The sequence below is a fragment of the Montipora capricornis genome, unplaced genomic scaffold, assembly GCF_036669925.1.
Source record: "Montipora capricornis isolate CH-2021 unplaced genomic scaffold, ASM3666992v2 scaffold_505, whole genome shotgun sequence".
Lineage (NCBI taxonomy): Eukaryota > Metazoa > Cnidaria > Anthozoa > Scleractinia > Acroporidae > Montipora > Montipora capricornis.
In genome coordinates, this window is record NW_027180245.1 from 352,501 (window position 1) to 359,599 (window position 7,099).

Consider the following 7,099-nt stretch of genomic DNA (forward strand, 5'->3'; position numbering starts at 1 on the left):
TAGTTAAGCCGAGTAACTTAGCGTTATCTACAACTTTAAGGGCCTGACCGTTAACTAGTAAAGGAGGCAGATCATCAGGATGTTTTGCGAAGGTTATTTGTAACTCTTTACATTTTTCGTTCAGTTGGAACCTGTCCTTAATAGCCCAGTCCTCAACTGAGTTCACTAATTGTTGGGCGAAACTGATTTGACCTTTCTCTACAACTTCAGACACAGTTGTATCGTCTACATATTTCCATAGGCTTGCGCCATGAGGTATTAAGGACGTTCGCGCCAAAATCTTCCTACGGTGAGATTTTCTTCATTTCTCGCCTAGAGTTAGGTCATAAAGTACTTACTCCAAAAATGAAAAAAAAAAAATGGGGGTCACCGACTTTGTTTCGGAGAAAATGGCAGTGGAAAAATGCCTTAATTTCGAGAAATCGGTCATAATAGCGAGATGTAGGCTCATCTGCTCATCCATCGAAAATCATAAAAATAAACTGTTGGAGTTATAGGTTTCCGTGCATAGGTTTTTAGGAGTGAGATTTTAAGATAATTGTATGCCGCTAGGGATGTGGTAAACAGTAGAGTTCATCCTCGACGAGCGTTTTCGTAAGCTCTATCCGTTGCAACCACTACCGGAATTCGATGGCACGAGGAAAGAAAATGTTAAAAAAAGATAACTTCTTACGGTGAGAATTTTTTCATTTCATCATATTTTGTAGATAGTAAGTAAAGTAAGTGATTCATGATTAAAAAAATAGGGGTCACCGATGATCTGAACGAGTAAAATCGATGTGATTTTGCAAAGCTCTTGGAAAAGTTCGTTTGTCACGCTTTTGCGTGACCTGTCGGGCAAGGACTGGAACCCAAGAGAGGATCGATCGTTGAAGAGATGAAAGGTTTTTACCGAAAAAAAAAAAAACCTTTCTCGAGCATAGCAACGAAGTTTTAAGCAGGGGTCATCTTCATTTGGTTGGTTGTTTTGGTTGTTGGTGTATAATATCTCTCCATTGCCGTCATGCTCATCCTCTGGAGTGTGTTTTTTTGTGAAATTCAATCGCTGATTGTTTCCACGCAGGTTTGCCCTATTCAAGTGGACGAGGACGAAAAAAATACTGCTCAATTTTCACGAAAGTAAAGGAAAAGAACTTTAAAAACATGCATTCACTTTGAACTTACGTTCGTAGGGTAATAAAAACATTAAAAAGAAACAGCCCCATTAAATTTACGCAACGGTTCGCCCTCGAGTTTTCCAAACTTTCAGCCACTAGTCTACTAGATCAGCTACCTTTTCCAGAGCTTTTCCATCCTCTCGCTCACTTCTCTTTGAAGTTTCATGATGATTCGGAAATAAATGTGCCATTCTTTTGCCGGCCTGGAATTTTTTCCTCGGCGTTTTTGTCGCCATGGTATTTTAACTGATGCTTGAAAAATTTGTATGAAAGTCAAGTAGACTAGTGCACGACTGATAAAACCTCGCGAATATCAGTCGTGTAGTAGTCTACTTGACTTTCATAAATATTTTTAATCAATTTTGACTGATCACGATCTTCTCTGATCCAACGCTGTGCAAGATTTATCGTCCACGGTTTTTGCAAAGGTTTTAAAACCTGAACTTCACTAATGCTCGAAGTAATGCGTGACATATTACAGTCGCGTTACCTGGGCAGTAACGTTGCGCACAAACAATTAGCGCGAACGTCCTTAAATCGTTGATAACAAGGATAAATAGCCAGGGACCAAGCTTTGTGCCCTGGGGGAAACCAGAGGGAATATAAATATTGCCTGGCGTGAAATATCTTAAAATAAGTATCATATATAAAATAAATACCACATATTGTATCATATTATACGCCATATCACCATTCATATTGTAACGCGGTGCAAGCCCTTCGAATATTGCCTTTATGGAATATACTCCTTCACCGTTATCACAGCCTTGCTCTTTTTTGGTTTTTAATAATATTTATGACTGCTGATAAGATCCTTCACCAGGATCCGCTGCTTCTAATTTATTACTGTGCAGTCCTTGCTTGCAAAGCCATAAAATGCGCTGCCTTGAATCATGTAACCAACGGTTAGGGAGGTGTTCTTCATTCGGAGTTGGCAAGGTCTCAAAGGGAGGCTTGAGTACCAGCTGCAGTTTCTAGCTCTGAATGTTTCATTGGCACTGAAAAACAGGTATTTATATGTACTACTTAATGTTTACTTCTCATTGAGCGCTAAATTTCCTATTTAACTTCTTCAATGCCTGCTGTTCTTCTGTCCTGCACAAGCTGCGAAAAGTGAAGTTCAAACTGGATTTTGCAGATCGAGACCGAGGCAATCGATCCAACTGTTTGACGAGTTTTTTATCGTGGTATTTTTTATAACCCTTCTGGGTAGCTGATTTTTTTTATCCACTACTTTGATGCAGTATTCTCGAGTTATTTCAGTATGTGAACTTGATAAATATTAACCAAGTAAGATAAAATTATCGCGTTTCACTGGTGAGATCACGGGAAGACACAGTACACAAATCTTTCGGCCTGTTAAACTCAAGAACTCGACAACTTGTCAACGCTGGCCGGAGAAATCTTGTGATGAAAACACTTCATTTTATCCCTTGCTAGCATCATATCGATACTTGGCGTTAATCCTTTGCGCGAAATTGCTGATCTTAAGCGCGCCTGATTCCTAAAAACCGAACATTCTTCTAGCATATCTTACCCAGCATTCTCTCACTCTATATTCGTGGGACTTCCCTAAGAGCAAAAGGCTAAAAATAGAAACAAAAAAAAAAAAAAAAACAAAAGCCGATCTAGAAAAGAAAGGAAAAGAAAAGAAACGTTAGTTGAAGTCAAGGACAGAAACAATGAGGAGAACATAGACTCAGTGATTAATACTCCGAAATTTTAAGAAAGGCCGTTGAGACTTTCAGTAAAGATATTTGTTAAAAATCGATTCTTAGGTTCTCAATTAAAAGACAACACAACTGAAATAACATGCTCATTCTGAATTTCTTCCCGCTTCTATGCTTACAATTGTCTACGCGTATATAGAACTAAGAAAAACTTATCCACAACGAAAAGAAAGGACCATCGTCTAAAATATGAACATGGATCTGATTCTATGGCAATCGTGAAATTCCCAATGATAACTAATTAGGGTGCTCTCATCAAATTATGTATCTAATTTAGAGAAAAAAAATGAGTTGCTGCAAAGCATTCTTCAGTCGGCAAACTCCCTGTAAATAAGAAAAAAACACTGAAATGAGGACTTAAACATGTAAAAGCCAAGGGAGGGGATGTCAACTGCGAACGTTTATGAACGAGCGTTGCGGTGGAACTGAGGGCGTGGCTCTCGAACAAACGTGAAAGTCTAGACTAGTAAGAGGAGAACGCAAAACGGACGAGGCGAGTATCGCGAGGGAGTGCGAGATCAATTATTGCCGTTCCGATGACTAAATCGCTGGCTAACAAAACGACTGTTCCACTTTTTCACAAAGAAGTAAGATAGAAGATGACAATGAATAGGAAAGACACGAATAAAATGAAACTGCTACACAAAAATCAACTTAGAATACAGAAAGTAATTAATGGGAACAAATCTCAATTAATTTTCGTAAATAGAGCGGTTTTCAAACAAGTGTCGTAAAACCAAAACCAAAGTAATTACTTTGGCTAATCACAAGGGACGGAGACAATCGGGTAAACCAATCAAAACTCGAAGTGATTACACGTAGCCGACACAAAGCGCGAGAAAATGTGCACGCGCGAGCAACGATTGGTTTTGGTTTCACTTCTGATTGGTTGAAAAAGTGGCGCGAGAACTTTGAACCAATCACTGAGTGAAGTAATGCAAAACCAAAGTGAGTATCGAATTACTTTCGACACCCAATTAAAAACCACTCTAACTCATCAAGCTGAACAACAATTAATTTACAGCACACTGGAAATTTACAGATTTTCGCCTGTAACTTTTGGCGAGTTGAATTCAACATTTCATCAAGCTTAAATTCAACCGGCATTTGAAAATTAACAAGAGAGACTCAATCACATAATGCATTTTGTAGTTCTTTGTGAACATCACATGCATGCATCCAGTAACTAGTTCTCATCAGTAGGGCAGTCTTGGTTCTTGAACTTTTATGCTGTTTAAAAGTCCTTTCGTGTTGAAAATGACTCCTTTGTGCCACGACAAGTCGAATTCAACACGCTTGTAAAAAGTGGCAGCTCGTAAAAGTTTGATTCACAACTTTTACGTGCCTAATAAGACTTGAATTCAGAGGAATTGGAACTTTCAAGTCAAGCCTTGGAGGTGACAAAATGAAGTCGAGATTTCGTCGGATTTTCGACAGAAATCTTAACTTTAATGATTTTCTTTGAGTACGATTAGATTTTGCTCGAAGATATAGCAAGTATCTTCATCGTGCGAGTCGTTTGTGTAAGTACGACATGCTCCGGCAAGCTATACCACGGTACGTCCGACACAAATCGTGCGGTCACCGGTCTCTAACGAAAAAACTAGAAACCAGAAAACAAACAAACAAACAAACAAACAAAAATCATTAAGTATCACGGATTAAGTGCAATTACTTGTTGGGGGCTCAGTTGTTGTCTGTGCAGTAGATGATGTTGAAAGCCCTGCAACAGAAATTCAGACAAAATAAATTTGAAATAAAATTTGAGTGGGAATAAATAAACGATTGCGAACTCGCACCGGAAGTTATACGACGATTATTGGCTCCGACATTTGTTCCGGTAGGTGTTGGCTATAAAGGCAAACGTAGAAACAATTTAAAAAACCGATTGAGCGTACTATACTTACTAGGTGGGGTCCTTGTTGTTGTCTGCGTTGTAGTTGACGTTACCTCTGCTAAAAAAGCTTCAAATTCAAACACAACAAATTTGAAGTTAAATTGCTGTCGGTTGAGCTGTTATGAAGGGAGTAAAGAATATGAGCTTCCCACATTTCTACCGATAGGTCATGAGTTCGAATCCCATTGAAACCGCCTGAACTTGTCCGGTGTCTAGAGGAGACAATTTCTTAAGTTGTCTAGGTAAGTCCGAGTATCACTCCTAATTTTCGTCTAAAAGACGCACTTCAAACATCATCAACAATACTGAACCGACTGACTGAGTGTACTTACTTGTTGGGGTTCCTGTTGTCTGCGCAGCAGAGGACGTTAAAAGCTCTGAAACAAAATCTACAACTGTTAACGGTTGAGCTGTTTACGAAGGGGAATACAAAATAGCTGTTGTAGGTCAAATCTGGTCTCAGTTTGAGAATCCATTATTACCTAGGTTATATTGGTGATCCTCATTTTACCAAGGATGAATAATATTACGCACTCTAATTAGTTTAATCACCTATACTTATCGTAAAAAAAATGAGTTGGAAACACCTACACCTTTCCTCCAGCTCTATCTAACGCATCTCAACACATCTTTTTAATGTTTGTTACCATCTTATCGGTTTCTGTATTCATACACTTATCCATTCAGCCTGCACATTGCAACATATAGTAAGGGACCGTACCATGCATTTACCGTTATTCGATGTCGGACCCTCCAGATCTTTGGTCCTGTGCGTTCACCACCACACTACAACGATGGATATACTCCATCTTACACAGTGCCTTTCATTATTTATTGCTCTATAATGAGTCATAATTGATAGCCATATGTCATAACCAAACACTAATTTTTCTTTAGGCTTAATTTAGGTTCGGAAAAGTGTTTCTTCAGTTCATTTGAGTGCATATTTAACCTAGGTAAAATGCGGATCACTGATTTAATCTGGGTAAAAGGAGATTCAACCTGAGACCGGACTTTAACTGCAAATAGCCACCTCGCCGCGGAAGCTATACCATTGTCCAACACGAACCAATCATTGGCTTCCACATTTCTTCCATATAAGATCATTGAAAATAACCGATTGAGTGTACTTACTTGTTAGCGGCTCGGTTGCTGTCTGCACAGTACTTGACAATGAAAGCTCTGCGACAAAAAAAAAAGAAGTAAAATGAATTTGAAATTAAATTATCGGCGGTTAAGCTGTTTAGGAAAGGAATAAGGCATTGCGACCTCGCACCGGAAGCTATACCATTTTTCAACACCAGCCAGTTATTGGCTTTCACATTTCTTTCAGTAGGTTTTTGCTGAAGAGATCAAAGGAAAACAAAGAACAACAAGTGACATTAACAGCAACTGATTGAGTGTCCTTACGTGTTAGGGGCTTTGTCGTTGTCGCCGAAGTACTTGACGCTGAAAACTCTGTAACGAAAACTACAAACAAAATAAAATTTGAATTAATTGTTGTCGGTTGAGCCGTTTATTAAGGGAATTCAGAATAGTGACCGAGCTTCGGAAGCTTAACCATTGTCGAACACAAGCCGATCATTGGCTTCCCCATTTCTACCTTTACGTTTTGGCTTTAAAGGCAAAGAATAAGCAAACCGATTGAGTGCACTTACTTGTTGGGGGCTTTGTTGTTGCCTGCGCAATAGATGACGTCGAAATCTCTGTTACAAAATTTCAAACAAAATAAATTTGAAATTAAATTGTTGTCGGTTGAGCTGTTTACGAATGGAATTAAATGATAACGGTTACGCGGGTGAAAGGAAGAAATTAATAGTAGGTCATAGTATAATCACTATTGAGTCCTTTTAGAGAACTATCTTCGAAAGGTGCGTCTTGCTCTATGACTCAAAGTAACCCCTAAGAGAGCTTCAATTATCGGTCGTCCAACACGGGTTATCGGACTCATATACGTCTTTACACAAACCAAATGTAAATTGATGGGCGCATAATGTGACTCCAGCATAAAAAAGGGCCAGTAAGGATAACCATGTTACATTTTCTACATTCACCTTGAACCCGTTCGTGCCAATCTAGTTAGTGGGCCTGTATTGCACGACGTGAACGAAATGGAATAATGGCCATACAATTGAGATAGCGCAAAGTTATATAGTGAAGCAAAGTTTTCGTTGCCGCAGACTTTTTCATTGCTTTAACTCCCTACTTTAAGAGGAGAGCAAAGAAAAGCAAACGGCAAATTGCAGGCTGAAATTTAGTATGTCAACCCAAAATTAATAACAAATTATTCCATGAGCGCGAGCCTGTGGTTTTCG

General features: G+C 38.9%; 2 long non-coding RNA genes across 2 annotated transcripts in view; both read right to left on the reverse strand.

Annotated features, from left to right (window-relative positions):
- LOC138036844 (uncharacterized) overlaps window positions 1–3,600 on the reverse strand; it is an 8,917-nt gene extending 5,317 nt beyond the window's left edge. Inside the window, exons 1-2 of the long non-coding RNA XR_011130037.1 lie at window positions 2,695–3,600; window positions 2,005–2,155 (exon numbers count right to left, since the gene is read on the reverse strand). This is a non-coding gene — a long non-coding RNA (uncharacterized lncRNA). The remainder of the gene's footprint in view (window positions 1–2,004; window positions 2,156–2,694) is intronic.
- Window positions 3,601–3,719: 119 nt separating this feature from the next.
- On the reverse strand, window positions 3,720–6,254 carry LOC138036842 (uncharacterized). The gene is made up of 5 exons (XR_011130035.1): window positions 6,195–6,254; window positions 5,919–5,966; window positions 5,117–5,173; window positions 4,795–4,851; window positions 3,720–4,610 (listed from the first exon to the last, which is right to left on the reverse strand). It is a non-coding gene; the product is annotated as an uncharacterized lncRNA (long non-coding RNA).
- Between the last annotated feature and the right edge of the window lie 845 nt (window positions 6,255–7,099).